This window comes from Plecotus auritus, assembly GCF_963455305.1.
Source record: "Plecotus auritus genome assembly, chromosome: 3".
Classification (NCBI taxonomy): domain Eukaryota; kingdom Metazoa; phylum Chordata; class Mammalia; order Chiroptera; family Vespertilionidae; genus Plecotus; species Plecotus auritus.
Window position 1 is genome coordinate 195,051,999 of NC_137772.1, and position 16,482 is coordinate 195,068,480.

Consider the following 16,482-nt stretch of genomic DNA (forward strand, 5'->3'; position numbering starts at 1 on the left):
TTGGGACTCAAACATTTTTGTTCTTATGTGTTTATTTCTGGTCTACAGATGTAAGATTTTTTTTAAGGAAAGAAACGGGGGAGATGCCGGAAACCAATCATTCTACCACTGATGGAAGGATGTGGACAGGAAACTGGGAAGGCTGGTCAACAACCTTAATTGTTTTAATCACTCACTATTTAGTTGAAACATTGTTAGCTGAAGCAGCCTCCACCTCTGTTTCTCCTATGTAAATTTCTGTTATTGGAATTTCCTGCCTAAAGGTTATGGGCGTATCCCATAGTCTCAATAAAAGGGATTGCAAGGCCAGAGCAAAGGGTAGTCCTTCCACTAGAGTTGGGCTCCCGCCTGGCCCCCAATATTCCAAATTAATACTTTTCCGAGTCTCTTTTCATTTGTGTGCGGCCTTCTCCAGAACCCGAACCCTGAACAGGAACCCTGAACCACGCGGGACGTGAAAGGGGTTCCCACAGGAAGGAAAAAAAGAAAGGAGGAAGAGGTAGAGAATGGAAAAATCATAAAGGGTAATTATCAAAGATTTCTTTAAGAGGTAAATGCAAAGTAATTTAAGGTGATAGTCACTATTTTCTTATGAGAATACCGAGAGGCATGTTGCACGATATTCGTGCAAGAATAGGCCCCTAGCTTCACTCCCAGCCACCGGGGAGCCAGCAAGTTCCCGCTCCCTGGCTGCCCGGGAGCCGGCACGTCCCAGCTCCTGGGCCACCCAAAGCCGGCACATCCCCGCTCCTGCCGGGAGCCGGCAAGTCCCCACTCCCCAGCCATCTGGGAGCCAGCAAGTCCCCACTCCCTGGCCGCCCGGGAGCTGGCAGACCTCAAGGTGCGCTTCCCATCCTGGTGCTGGGCTAGGGGACCTCAGGCTGCTCCCCCATCCCAGTGCCAGGCCGGAGGACCTCAGGCCGCACCCCCCACCAGGTGGGGCTTGACAAGGGACTTCAGACCATGCTACCCACCCCGGCACCAGTCTGGGGGACCTCAGGCCGCACCGTCCGCCCCAGCAACTGGCCAGGGGACCTGAGGCTGCGTCCCCCTGCCTGATGGGGCTTGACAGGGGACCTCAGGCCGAGCTCCCCACCCAGTGGGGCTTGACGGGGCACCTCAAGGTACACCCCCAGTGCTGGGTTGGGGGAACTCAGGCCAAGCCCCCTGCCCAGCGGGGCTTGATGGGGGACCTGAGGCTGCACCCCCCTGCCGGTGGGGTTTGATGGGGGACCTGAGGCTGTGTCACCCTCCAGGGCCGGGCCAGGGGACCTGAGGCTGCGCCCTCCCACCTGGCAGGGCTTGACGGGGGACCTCAGGCCATGGCCCCCAACAGAGAGGCTTGATGGGGGACCTCAAGGCACGTCCCCTGCCCCATTCTGGGCTGGGGGACCTCAGGCCACACCCCCTGTCCTGGTGCCGGGCCAGGGGACCTGAGGCTACATCCCCTGCCTGGCAGGGCTTGACAAGGATGGGACTGGCGGGGTCTGGATCTAGCCCAGTGGGGGTGGGGAGCTGGCCGGGTCTGGGTCTCATGCGATTTTGAGGTGCATGTGGGTGGGCAGGGACTTGACTCTGGGTCCTGTGGTGCACCCCAGACTCTGACAGGAGGAATGTTTTCATATACATTTTACTAATTTTCTTTCATCTCTGACACTTCTATTATAGAGAAAGGGCAAATAGCAATATTAAATTATTTCCTCTAATTAATCCCCTTTTAATGTGCATGAATTTCGTGCACTGGGTCACTAGTCTATATAATAAAAACCCAGTGGTTTTTGCACACTGGGCTTCTATAGTTCTTATATATTTCTGATGAGACTATGTATATGTTGATACATTCAAACAAAAACCAATTTGACAGTATAAAACATTTAAACTTTCATCCTATAATTCTACTTCTGTACAATATCCTAATGAAATATTCTATTTTTAAAATTTTTTATTGTTTAAAGGATTATATAAGTCTCCTTTTTCCCTCATTGACCTCTCCCCAGCCGCCCCCATCCCCCAGCACATGCCCTCACTCCCCTATTGTCTGTGTCCATTGGTTATGCTCATATGCATGCATACAAGTCCTTTGGTTGATCACTTACCCCCTCATCCTCCACCTTCCCTCATATATTGGACAGTCTGTTCGATGCTTCTGTGACTCTGGTTCTATTTTTGTTCATCAGTTTATGTTGTTCATTATATTCCACAAATAAGTGAGATCATGTGATATTTGTACCTTTAGCATTTCTTGCATTGCTGTCTTGGTAGTAATAAATTCCCTTAGGCTTTTTTGGTCTGTGAAGCTCCTGATTTCTCCTTCAATTTTGAATGATAGCCTTGCTGGATAGAGTATTCTTGGACTCGATCCCCTGCCCTAGATCACTTTGTAAACTTCCTTCCATTTCTTTCTAGCCGGATGTGTTTCTATTGAGAAATCATTTGATAATCTAATGGGAGATCCCTTGTAGGTAACTCTCTGTCTCTCTTTCGCAGCCTTTAAGATTCTCTCTTTTGTCATTAATACTTGCCATCATAATTACCATGTGTCTTGGTGTGGGTCTTTTTTGGTTCATCTTGTTTGGGACTCTCTGTGCTTGTGTGACTTTCTTCTTCCCCAAATCAGGCAAGTTTTCTGACATTTCTTCAAGTGGGTTTTCTAACCCTTGCTCTTCTTCTTGTCATTCTGACACCCTTATTATATGTATGTTGCTTCATTTCATGTTGTCCCTAAGCTCCCTTAGGCTCTCCTCCTGCCTTTTAATTTTTTTCTCCAATAGCAATTCAAATTGGATGTGTTTTGCTGCCCGGTCTTCTAATTCACTAATTCAATCCTCCACTTCTTCTAGTCTACTGTTGAAAACTTCCATAGTGTTTTTTATTGTAGCTATATCACTATTTCCTCTTGATTCTTACATAAGTTGATTTTCTCATCCATTTGGTTTATGAATTGTATGACCCTTAGTCTCAATTCTTTTTCTGACAAATTGCATGCCTTCATTTCATTTAGTTCCTTTTCTGGGAATTCCTCCTTTTCTTTCCTTTGGGGGTTGTTTCTTTGTCTCCCCATTTTTGCTCTTACTGAAGGATCTAGGCCAGGGGTGGGCAAACTTTTTGACTCGAGGGCCACAATGGGTTCTTAAACTGGACCGGAGGGCCAGAACAAAAGCATGGATGGAGTGTTTGTGTGAACTAATATAAATTCAAAGTAAACATCATTACATAAAAGGGTACGGTCTTTTTTTTTTATTTCAATAGTTTTATTCATTTCAAACATTTTAACAAGAAGAATGTAAACACTAATTATTATAATTTGAAACTTCAAAAAATGGAGGAATCATAGCACAATAACATACCTTATATTGAAGATGGCAAAGGCAAAATAAAATTGCCTAACAAAGCAAAGATACAAAAGCCTTTCAAATTAAACTTAAATATAATAAAATAATTTAAAACTAAAACAAATAGAAAAGAACAAAATGTGTAAACAGTAAATGCGGTTAGTGGCCACGGTAGCGTTACTGATACCGCATCCGTATCAGCAAAAAAATGCAGCCACAGCATGGCTAGTGTGACATGTCCTCTGTGTGTCTTCTTCCCTGCTGCGCACGTCTGCAGTGGGAAAAAAAACTGCAGTGGATACAAGCCCTAAAAGCTGAAAGTCTTTGTTGTTTTATTAACAAGTCATTGTGATGTACAGAATGTGGGAACAGGAAAAAATTGTGTTTGAGTAGAGCTCTTAATCTTACCTCAGAAAGGCTCTGATACTGTGCTCTCCAGGGGCATGTCTCCCTTCATCACCACGATAACGTGTCTACGCATTCCCAGGGTGATGCCGGGGGATTCGTCCGCGGGCATTACAAGGAGCCTCTGGAAGATTGAGAGGTTGTTCCTTGTACTGAATGGGCGGATATAAATCCGCCCACTCAGAAGAAGGAGCTGCGGTCGTGTTTCCCGACGTTGCCATGTTAACACTGCTGCTGGTGAAGGAGCGGAGGGGAGAGCAAGAGAACCCTCCGCTCTTTCGGCTCCGCGGGCCGGATAGAACAGCCGAATGGGCCGGATCCGGCCCACGGGCCGTAGTTTGCCCATAGCTGGTCTAGGCAATGAGTCTCACTGTGACTGCAGTGGTGGGCATGGCGGCGGGTTGCATGCTCACAAGTCCCGGGGGTTGATGTGTTGGACTTGGCAGTGATTCAGCAGTCACGGCGCTTGGGGTTCCTGCGTGAGGCACCCAGTGTTGCTGCATAGGGCTTGGCTGCTCACGAGCAGTTGTGCCTGGGGTTGCTGCGTTGGGCTTGGTGGTGGCTAGCACAGTCGTGGCATCCCGATTGCTGTGTAAGGCTTGGCTCTCAGGGTTGCTGCATAAGATTTGGCTGTTCACACTGTCACAGTGCCTGGGGCTAAAGTGTCTGGTCAGAGGGAGGGGAGAGTGCTCCAGAACCCACAGGAACCTGTGGTCGGGGAGGCTGGAGTCTTGGTGTTCGTGGGTCCACAGCCGGGGCAGCAGGTCCCTGGCCAGAGTGGCTGTAGAGTCTAGGGTAGCGTCCAAGGGCACCCTGGGTGGAGGTGAGGCTGGGTTCCCAGTCACAGCAGCTCTCCCCTTCAAGATGGTGCAGCCTCTGTGGCCACCCTGGGAGAGATTGCAGCAATAGCAGAGGCTGCCCCTAAAAGTCCTGTGGAATCTAACTGTCACTCACTCACACACACACACCCCTGACACATCCATGTACTCCCCTTTCGCTTCCTCACTTACTCACACTCTCTCATTCACGGCCATCCTGCTGGCCCCATTTCCTTCCATGAAATATTTTTAACTAAAAAGTTATGAGACAGATATATTTATCACAGTGGTTTTTAAATAGTAGAAAAATGGAAATAACAGAAATTCAATTATAGAAGAATAATATGTTAGCTATAATATATTCACTTGCTAGAATATTATGTGTCATCAAAAAGATGTTTTTAAATAATGTTTACCAATATAGAAAAATATTTGTTGACATATGGGTAGACCCTCAAAGAAGTACAGTTCAAATAACCAAAATAGGCCCTGGCTGGGTAGCTCAGTTTGTTAGAGCTTGTGTCCCCATATGCCAAGGTTGATGATTCAATTTCCAGTCATGTCACATACAAGAAGCAACCAATGAATGCATAAATAAGCGGAGTAACAAGTAGATATCTCTCTCTCTCTCTCTCTCTCTCTCATTTCTTCTCTCTCTTAAAAAAAGAAAATATTAATAAACATAACCAAATATTTTTTAAATTATAATAATTTACTTGGCTTTCCTCTAAAATTGTTAATAAATTCCCATTCATATACCCTGTAATATTTCGCACATCTCTTTTCTGTCATTTTCAATTTTCTATAAGCCCACATTTTTGGGATTCTCTTATTTGCACACCACAATCAATTTCCTCTTCCACTTTTCTCAACTGCTTTCCTTTTCTCCCTACCCCATTTTGTCAGTTGTAATATAAACAGAAGTGTTAGTAGAAAGGTCTCCCAAACAGAAGGGCTAGGATTTTCCTACTGAGGGAGACCACAGTTTGCCACCTCAAAAGAAGCTTAATGGGATATAGCTTTTTTAAAGCAGGTTATATTTAAGAAACAAAAGACTCCGAAAGAATCTTTGCTTATCCTTCTTTGCCTGCTTAATGGAATAGAGAAACCTGCTGAAAGTAAGGAAGCTATTCTCCTTAGCTATTCAACTTAGCATATGTGAGTTAAGTGCAAATCCAAACAGGCCTGTTTGTTGGACTCCTCTGTGTCCCATTGTTAATGTGTGACTCAGCAAGAATTTGTTTACCATGTTTGCTGTTTCTCACCTACCTGTGATTTGTCTCTTTCCCTTTGAAATCCTAAACCCCTGACTCCTTCTCCTTAGTCCAGAATAGGATATAAGCCTCAAAGATCCACTGTATCCCCAGTGCTCATTCTTATAACCCCCCACATATATATGTAATAAATTTGGTTGTTTCCTCCTATTAATCTCTCTCATGTTAATTTGATTATTACTCCAGCCAAGGAATTTACAAAGGTGGGAGGAAAATTATTTTTTCTGCCCCACACTATAAAAATGAAAACTTCTATTGGAACTGAGGGTGGGAGCAGAGTTTGCCACCCAAAAATATGCTTTTTGGGATATTATTTTAAGCTGGTTATTTCAAAGAAATGAAAGACCCAGGAAAAAATCTTTGATCTTCTCTCTAACAGCCTAAAAGAATTTAGATAAAGAAACTTCTCCAGAAAGCAAGCTATCGTCATAGCAAATTATCTATAATAATAAAAGCATACCATGCTAATTGGACTGGACATCATTCCAGAGGGAAGCCTGGGCCCTGAGTGCCAGAGGGAAGCCAGTGCTGGCAGCCGGGGGAAGGAAGGCCTACTCTTGCACGAATTTTGTGCATCGGGCGTCTAGTCTATATCATAAAAGAAAGGCCTGTGGTTGTGATCCTGTGACGGCATCACGACCAACTACCAGACTCACCAAGAGGTGCATTGATGGGTCCCACGGTGGCCGCAGCGGGCGGGACTTCTGGGTCCTGCGGAGGCTGCAGTGGGCGGGACTTCTGGAGTGTCGCAGGGCGCCAGGAGCATCTGAGGAGTGTCACAGGCCACCAGCAGCGTCCATGGAGCATGCAACGCTTCACAGGGCGGCAAACATGGCCCTGATGACAGTTTAGGCCTAGGGGACCCTATACATGCATGATTTAATTGTGTGCTGGGACTCTAGTAGTTTATTATGAACTAGTGTTAACATAAGAAACGTTTAAACCTGTAAAGAATTTTTGTGAGTTTATTTGAATGAACTGTCAACAATTGCTGGGAAGCAGATTCTCAATGTATTGAGATAATGCTTCAGAAAACAGCAGTTTTTCACCTTTATAAATTACAATCACAGGAGACTTAAGTGGATTACATGAAATCCATCGCTGATAGATTAGGGGGTGGGAGAAAGCAAAGGTGAGGAGGAGGGGGGGAACCTCTGGGATTGGATAAAAAGTAAATGATAGATACATGCTTCTTTTACTTATGTGGGTACAGGATAGTTAACAGTCTACAATTAACAAGAGTAACAATGAAGGAATTTGGGGTCTCCTCCCTGGCACCCTGGTGCAGTAGTTGTGCCCTGAGGGATCCAGAAAAAGGGAAGTTACAAGTTATCCTGACATTCCAAAGGTATGTTATAGTAAATGCAAAAAGACAATAGGCTTAGTTAAGGTAAAGATTGACCTTGTCAGGGAAGATACCAGCCTAGGACGTGACTACCCACCATAGACTGCTTTTTATTTAAAACTAGAGGCCTGGTGCACGAAATTCGTGCACGGGGGTGTGTGTCCCTCAGCCCAGCCTGCACCCTCTACAATCTGGGACCCCTCGAGGGACATCCCTCTCACAATCCAGGACTGCTGGCTCCCAACTGCTCCCCTGCCTGCCTTCCTGATTGCCCTAACCGCTTCTGCCTGCCAGCCTAATCACTCCCTAACCCAGCCATGGGCAAACTAAGGCCCGAGGGCCGGATCCAGCCCGTTTGCCTGGTCTATCCGGCCTGCAGAGCCGAAAGAGCGGAGGGTTCTCTTGCTCTCCCCTCCGCTCCTTCACCAGCAGCAGTGTTAACATGGCAACATCGGGAAACATGACCGCAGCTCCTTCTTCTGAGTGGGCGGATTTATATCCGCCCATTCAGTACAAGGAACAACCACTCAATCTTCCAGAGGCTCCTTGTAATGCCCGTGGACGCGTCCCCCGACATCACCCTGGGAATGCGTAGACACGTTATCGTGGTGATGTAGGGAGACACGCCCCTGGAGAGCACAGTATCAGAGCATTAGCTAAAAAGGAGACCAACAACACTGTTCCCACTGAAGTTGATGTTTTAAAGACCAAAAACCTTTCAACCCAGTCTACATTGCCATCTACATCTACGTCCCGGGCATAATTTGGAAGTTGCACTAAAGAAAATGTTTAATTTACTGTTTACACATTTTGTTCTTTTCTATTTGTTTCAGTTTTAAATTATTTTATTATATTTAAGTTTAATTTGAAAGGCTTTTGTACCTTTCCTTTGTTAGGCAATTTTATTTTGCCTTTGCCATCTTCAATATAAGGTATGTTATTGTGCTATGATTCCTCCATTTTTTGAAGTTTCAAATTATAATAATTAGTGTTTACATTCTTCTTGTTAAAATGTTTGAAATGAATAAAACTATTGAAATTAAAAAAAAAAAGACCGTACCCTTTTATGTAACCCTAACCACTCCCTGCCCTAACCACTCCCTGCCAGCCTGATTGATGCCTAACTGATCCCCTGCCAGCCTGTTTTCCCCTAATTGCCCTCCCCTGCAGGCCTGGGTCCCCCCCAACTGTCCTCCTCTGCAGGCCTGGTCACCCCTAACTGCCCTCCCCTGCAGGCCTGGTCCCCCCCAACTGCTCTCCCCTGCAGGCCTGGGTCCCTCCCAACTGCCTTTCCCTGCAGGCCTGGTTGCCCCCAACTTCCCTCCTCTGCCGGCTTGGTCACCCCTACCTGCCCTCCCCTGCAGGCTTGATCGCCCCCAACTGCCCTCCCTTGCAGGCCTGGTCCCCCCCCCACTGCCCTCCCTTGCTGGCCATCTTGTGGTGGCCATCTTGTGTCCACATGGGGGCAGGATCTTTGACCACATGGGGGCAGCCATCTTGTGTGTTGGAGTGATGGTCAATCTGCATATTACTCTTTTATTAGATAGGATAGAGCAGGGGTGGGCAAACTTTTTGACTCGAGGGCCACAATGGGTTCTTAAACTGGACCGGAGGGCCGGAACAAAAGCATGGATGGAGTGTTTGTGTGAACTAATATAAATTCAAAGTAAAAAGGAGCGGAGGGGAGAGCAAGAGAACCGGATAGAACAGCCGGATCTGGCCCGCGGGTTGTAGTTTGCCCACGGCTGGGATAGAGGCCTGGTGCACGGGTGGAGGCCAGCTGGTTTGCCCTGAAGGGTGTCCTGGATCAGGGTGGGGGTTCCCTTGGGGCATGGGGCTGCCTGGGCGAGGGGCCTGTGGTGGTTTGCAGGCCGGCCACGCACCCTGGTGACCCAAGCCCTGGCGACCCAAGCGGAGGCCCTGGTATCTGGGGTTTATTTATCTTCTACAATTGAAACTTTGTAGCCTGGAGCGGAGCCAAGCCTTCTGCTTGCTCCGTGGTGGCAGCCATTTTTGGGGGGATTTATGTATCTTCTATAATTGAAACTTTGTAGCCTTAAGCGAGGCCTGGGCCGGCCAGGGTGTGCGGAAAGCTTGGCTTCCTCCATTGCTGGGGGCAACCCTAGCCTCCTGCTCTTTCCAGCTCCGTGGCTGCCGCCATTTCTGTTTGGGTTTATGTATCTTCTATCATTGAAACTTTGTAGCCTTGAGTGGAGGCCTAGGCCGGCAAGGGCAGGCGGAAAGCTTGGCTTCCTCCATTGCTGGGGAAACCCAAGCCTCCCTCCTGCTCTCTGTGGCCATAGCCATCTTGGTTGGGTTTATTTGCATATTCGCTCCTGATTGGCTGGTGGTGTGGCTTGTGGGCGTGGCTTGTTGATGTAGTGGAGTGATGGTTAATTTGCATATTACTCTTTTATTAGATAGGATGTCTAATTTCAGCCTGGCTGACATGGCTCAGTGGTTGAGCGTTGACCTATGAACCTGGTTCACTTCCAGTCAGGCACATGTCTGGATTGTGGGCTCTGTCTCCAGTGTGGGGCGTGCAGGAGACAGCCGATCAATGATTCTTTCTCATCATTGATGTTTCTATCTCTCTCCCTCTCCCTCTCCCTCCCTCTCTGAAATCAAATATACATATATTTTAAGTTTAATTTCAGACCATTCTTTGTGGTTACTTTAGGTCTCTGAGTTTGCAAGGCCGCCTTGCAGGCCCTTCCCTGACCTTGTCAGGTTAGCATGTGGCCCTTTTTCATCCACACTACTGTGTGATAGGGAGGAACCCAGCAAGGCCAGTTTGATCAAAGTTCTCTCTGTGTCCCATGGTTAAAAGTGGCCCTGAAAACATTTGGTTACCAGACATATGCCTTGTCATATCCATGTGAATTGCCTTACTGCCTCTTGAAACCCCTAATTATAGAACCCACTTTTCCTTAGTTCAAGGTGACATATAAGTCTTGGGTCTCATCCTATAGAATAAAAGGTTAATATGCAAATTGTCCCCTTGACCAGGAGTTCAACCAGGGGGCAGGGCCAGCTGTCCAACCACCCACGGCCTCTCCCCCCGGCTGGCCTGGCCTGATCGGCCTGATCAGGGTAGGCCGGCCGGACCCCTTCTATGCACAAATTCGTGCATGGGGCCTCTAGTATTCTTGTGGAAAGCCCATATATATGTATTAAATTTGATCATTTTCTCCTGATAATCCATTTCATGTCAATTTAAACTATTGACTATTAAAGCAGCCAAAAGAACTTAGAAAAATAGGAGAAAAATTCTTTTTTCCCCTAGAACTATGTCCTAGGATCCTGCCAAACCCTTCCTGAGTTACAGAAGTTTGATTTACATATGTCTTAGTTATCCTGAAGGGGCCAGAACACTGATGTAGTTGTTAATAGGAAATATGTCAAGAGGAAAGAAAACAGAAATAAGGGCCTAAACAAACTTTAAATTGCTTCCTTGTTTTTGATTTTTTTTTTTAAATTCCCATTTCTAAACATAATTGATATGACTAGAGCCCTGCTGCTCTCTTTGATTAAATGAGAAAAGATTAATTGCTTCTCTTTGCACCTCACTAGATACTTCCTATAATATCCTGTTTTCTGTTAACTACTTAATAATTCAATTAAAAGTCAGTAGAATTATAACTAGGTGGAAGAAGTCCCATGAGATTTTGAAACTGGACAACCAATTGGTTCAAGCTGCCTGCCACTACTTGAGCCAATTCAGCAGAGACTGGGTTGAATCATGAGTGTTTATTCTAATAATCCTGGCAGTATGGGAAAGCAGCAGGTCATCCATAAAAATCTGCTCTGCAGTCCCCCATAAACCAGCTGCTTATATAAGATTGGAAAAGATTACATGGGGAAGTAGGGATTACAGGCATGGAAGTAGGCAATGGGGCCTGGAGTAGGACTCCATTGTTTGGACAACAATCTTTCCATGATAATAGGTAGCTCTTGAATGAGAATGGCCCACATTCCAAGGTTGACTCCCAGGTCCTGGGGGTGCACAACTCCCAGCCAGGTTAGAATGTCCTTTTTTAACCAGCACAAGGCAATTATGGTTAACAGAGCATGATTAATATTTCCTATAACCAGAGAACATATTTGGCAATGATATATCTGATAAAGGGTTAATATCCAAAATATATAAGGAACTCATACAGCTTAGAAGGAAGACAAACAATCCAATCAAAAAATGGACAAAGGACCTAAATAGACACTTCTCCAAAATGGACATACAGATGGCCAAGAGACATGAAAAAATGCTCAAAGTCACTGATCATCAGAGAGATGCAAATTAAAACGACAATGAGGTATCACCTCACACCTGTCAGAATGGCTACCATCAACAAATCAAAAAATGACAAGTGCTAGTGAGGATGTGGAGAATTGGGAACCCTAGTACACTGCTGGTGGGAATGCAGACTGGTGCAACCATTATAAAAAACTATATGGAGTTTCCTCAAAAAATTAAATATGGAACTGCCATTTGACTCAGTGATCCCACTTCTAGGAGTATATCCAAGAAACCCAAAACACCAATCAGAAAGAATGTATGCACCCCTATGTTTGTAGCAGCACAATTTAAAATAGCTAAGATCTGGAAATAGCCCAAGTGCTCATCAGTAGATAAGAGGATAAAAAATTGCATGGTACATTTATACCATGGAATACTATGCAGCAGTAAAAAAGAAGAATCTCTTACCCTTTGAGACAGCATGGAGGGGCCTGGAGAGTATCATGCTAAGTGAAATGTCAGAGAAAAACAAGTATCACATAATCTGAGGGCAGTGCCGGCCCGAAGGGCATCTGCGGAGTGAGCGGGGTCCCTAAGGCAGGTGGTGTCCCTTGGCCTGGCATGTGGGGATCGGGCCAAAACTGGTAATCCGACATCCCCCAAGGGATCCCAGAGTGCGAGAGGGCACTCTGCAAAGTTGCTGTCGCTTGGCAGCTCCTGCTTTGAGCATCTGCCTCCTGGCTGATGGTGAGGACATTGTGTTCACGGCCCCCTGGTGCTGGTTGGTTCTGGGACAGCAGCTCCCCTCACCCTGGGGAGATGGGGGAGAGGGGAGAGAGTGAAAATATCGCTGATGTTTCCAGTTAAGCAGCGTTTTTCTGTTATGGTTTTCCTCCTAAAGCTAGTCTTTTGGAGCCAGCCCGGGCCTGCCTGCTCCACCGGACATGGGAGGACACCCCCTGGTGGTCAGTGTGAATCATACTTACCAGCTGGTCAGCTGGTTGGCCAGTTGCTTAGGCGTTTATATATATAGATATTTATACACTGAGTGGCCAGATTATTATGCGTTCAGAGATCATAATAATATGGCCACTCAGTGTGTGTGTGTGTATGTGTGTGTGTGTGTGTGTGTGTGTATGTATATATATATATATATATATTAGAGGCCCGGTGCATGAATTCATGCATGGGTGGGGTCCGGCCAGCCTGGCCAGGGGGAGGGGACATGGGCAGTTGCCTGGCCTGCCTGCTGGTCGAACTCCTGGTGGAGGGGACAATTTGCATATTAGCCTTTTATATAGGACTGTGGTCAGCAAACTGCGGCTTGCAAGCCACATGCGGCTCTTTGGCCCCTTGAATGTGGCTCTTCCACAAAATACCACGGCCTGGGCAAGTCTATTTTGAAGAAGTGGCGTTAGAAGAAGTTTAAGTTTAAAAAATTTGCTTCTCAAAAGAAATTTCAATCGTTGTACTGTTGATATTTGGCTCTGTTGACTAATGAGTTTGCCGACCACTGATATAGGATCTATACTGAGTGGCCAGATTATTATGCATCCCGAGTCATAATAATCTGGCCACTCAGTGTACATATAATTTTAAAAATTTTTTTATTGATTTCAGAGAGGGAGGGAGAAGGAGATAGAAACATCAATGATGAGAGAGAATCATTGGTTGGCTGCCTCCTGCATGCCCCTCACTGGGAATGGAGCCCAAAACCTGGTTATGTGCCCTGAATGGGAATCAAATTGTGACCTCCTGGTTCATAGGTAGATGCTCAACCACTGAGCCAGGCAGGTTGGGATGGGAGGAAAGTATTAATCTTTTTTTTAGCCCCCACAGTTTGGCGAGCCAGCCAGGAGAATTACTGGCTGGGACACTGCTACCTCCCTGGACTGCTGCAGTAGAGATTATGGACAGCCAGGATAAGTGGTAAGTATTTTACCCTGTCAGCCTCTATGATCTCTGGTCTGCAAGGTCTGGTGGAAATTGGAAGTGGTGGGGCTCTTACTTTCTTCCAAATTTAGATTAGCAGGAAAAAATATCTGTGAAGCTAGTTTCGTGGGCCTAGCAACTCTTGGGTTTTTATTTTATTTTTATTGACCCTTCTCCCCCAGAGATGATTATTTTATTCTTTTATGTCTATGTCTTTTATGTGGTTTTGAATTAAAAAGAAAATACCATACACACTAAGCCTGTTGTTAGAGCCAGCCTCACAGGTTGGGGAGTTAAATGGTTCTCTTTAGACCAAAGTCTGTCCAGACAAATGTTGCCATGAGTCTTTATATATAAACTGAATGAGGTTTTTCCTTCTGTCTTGTTCTATGTCCTAAAAGCTTGGCTTGTGACCAATGGAAATATTTTCTCTGTCTCCACCATCTGGAAGGTGCATTTACCAGGTATACCTGGTGGCCAGTCTAATATAGTGGGGTTCCAAGTGTCTCTGTCCAGCTGGGCTAGCTCTCAGGGGAGCTTGTCATCTAAACTTTTGTTGTTAGTGCTGGAAACATCCCATTCCAGTAGCACCTGCCTGGTGCCACAAACTAGCAGGCTTGTGGATGGAGGCATCTCACATTTTGTGGGAGGCCAGAGACACCATATGCACGCCACTATTCTGACTGCCTGTGTAATGAAGGACTGTGAATTCTCTGTTTTGGATCAATGAAGGCTGCTAAAATATTTACAACTAGCCTGGCTGGCATGGCTAAGTGGTTGATTATTGACCTATGAACCAGGAGGTCACAATTCAATTCCCAGTCAGGGCACATGCCTGGGTTGCAGGCTGGATCCCCAGTGTGGGGTGTGCAGGAGACAGCCTATCAATGATTATCTCTCCTCATTGATGTTTCTATCTCCCTCTCCCTCTCCCTTCCTCTCTGAAATCAATAATGAAAATATATTTAAAAATAAAACATTAACAACTAATCTTTTGTCTGGCCAGTGTGGCTCAGTGGCTGAGCATCGACCTATGAACCAGGAGGTCATGGTTCGATTCTCAGTCAGGGCACATGCCTGGGTTGTGAACTCGATTCCCAGTGTGGGGCGTGCAGGAGGCAGCCTATCGATGATTCTCTCTCATCATTGATATTTCTCTCTCTCCCTCTCCTTTCCTCTCTGAAATCAATAAAAACATATTTAAAAACAAACAAAAAAACAACAACTAATCTTTTGCACCCTTCGTGGAAGCCTTTTTGCTTCCTTGGTTAAGCTATAAAAGGCTTACTGGTTGAAATCCTGAAACTGGACAATAAATGGGTCCAAGACCACCTGCCCCTATTTGAGCCAAATTAAGCAGAGACAAGGTTGAATCATATGTGAGCCTTTACTCCAATAATGCCAGCAGTATGGAGAGAGCAGCAGGTCATCCTGTAAATTCTACTCTACCATCCCCTACTAGCCAGCTGATTATACAGGGATAAGGAAGACAGTCTACATGCAAGGGTGAAGGGGGCAGGATAAGGACTTCAGGGTTCGTGGTTCATGTGACTCTTTCCAGGATCTTGAAGTCTGATAACAGGATAGTTAATTTTCTATGAGGTTAAAAACAGCTCAGCCTGTTCCTGGGATGGGAGAATGGTCAGCGTTCCTGAGGCAAACCCCCAGAGGGGGTCAGGTACAGTAGAGAAGTCAAAGTGTGTCCTGTCCTTGGTCTGCTCTCAACATGTATTTTCTTTTCTGAGTAATGGACCCAGTCGTGCTCCAAGGCATCTTATCTTTTTGCAGCCCTGTTTTTCTTCTTGCAGCGCATCCTCCAGTTTCCCAGGTTCTGTAACAAAATCTCTTATCTATAGTTAGTAAGGTGAATATTCATTAAACTATATACTCATTAAACAAATGTCTTATTCCTATTCCATGCCCTTCCTCTATCAGTCCTACTGTCACTGGCCAGATGGGGGGATGTTTACAATGGAAAAAAACTTCTAAATTTAAAATTTTTAGAGAACTTACATTGGAATAATAACTAGCCATTAAGTCACCTTTAATAAGATGGAAGACAGAAATTAAAACAAAAACCAAAATCCACTCAGACCCCTTTCTACTTACCTTCAGATATTTGCAGATATTGTAAAAAAAATTAGAGCACTGGAAGAACAATCGCCTGGCAATGAAGAAGAAAAAGGAGCCCGGCATGTCTCAGTGTTTGAGCGTCAACCAGGAGGTCACCGTTCCATTCTTGGTCAAGGCACATGCCTGCGTTGCAGGCTCAGTCCCCAGTCTGGGGCATGCAGGAGGCAGTCAAAAAATGATTCTCTATCATCATTGATGTTTCTATCTCTCTTTCCCTTCCTCTCTGAAATCATATCCCATCTAATAAAAGAGCAATATGCAAATTAACCATCACTCCACTACACACAAGCCATGCCCACCAGCCAATCAGGAGCAAGTATGCAAATTAACCCCAGCCAAGATGGCTGTGGCCATGGAGTGAGCAGGAGGCTTGGGTTTCCCTGGCAATGGAGGAAGCCAAGCTTTCTGCCTGCCCTTGCAGGCCCAGGCCTCCGCTCAAGGCTACAAAGTTTCAATTATAGAAGATAAATAAATCTCAAAATACTAGGGCCTCCGCTTGGTTCGCCAGGGGGCGTGGCCGGCCTGCAAACCACAACAGGCCCCTTGCCCAGGCCACCCCATGCCCCAAGGGAACCCCACCCTGATCCGGGACACCCTTCAGGGCAAACCAGCTGGCCCCCACCTGTGCATCAGGCCTCTATTCTATCTAATAAAAGAGTAATATGCAGATTGACCATCACTCCAACACACAAGATGGCTGCCCCCATGTGGACACAAGATGGCCACCACAAGATGGCCAGTGGAGGAGGGCAGTTGGGAGGGACCAGGCCTGCAAGGGAGGGCAGTTGGGGCGATCAAGCCTGCAGGGGAGGGCAGTTAGGGGCAAACAGGCTGGCAGGAGAGCAGTTAGGCATCAATCAGGCTGGCAGGGAGTGGTTACGGGGTGATCAGGCTGGCAGGCAGAAACGGTTAGGGGCAATCAGAAAGGCAGGCAGGCGAGCAGTTGGGAGCCAGCAGTCCTGGATTGTGAGAGGGATGTCCGACTGCCCGTTTAGGCCCAATCCTA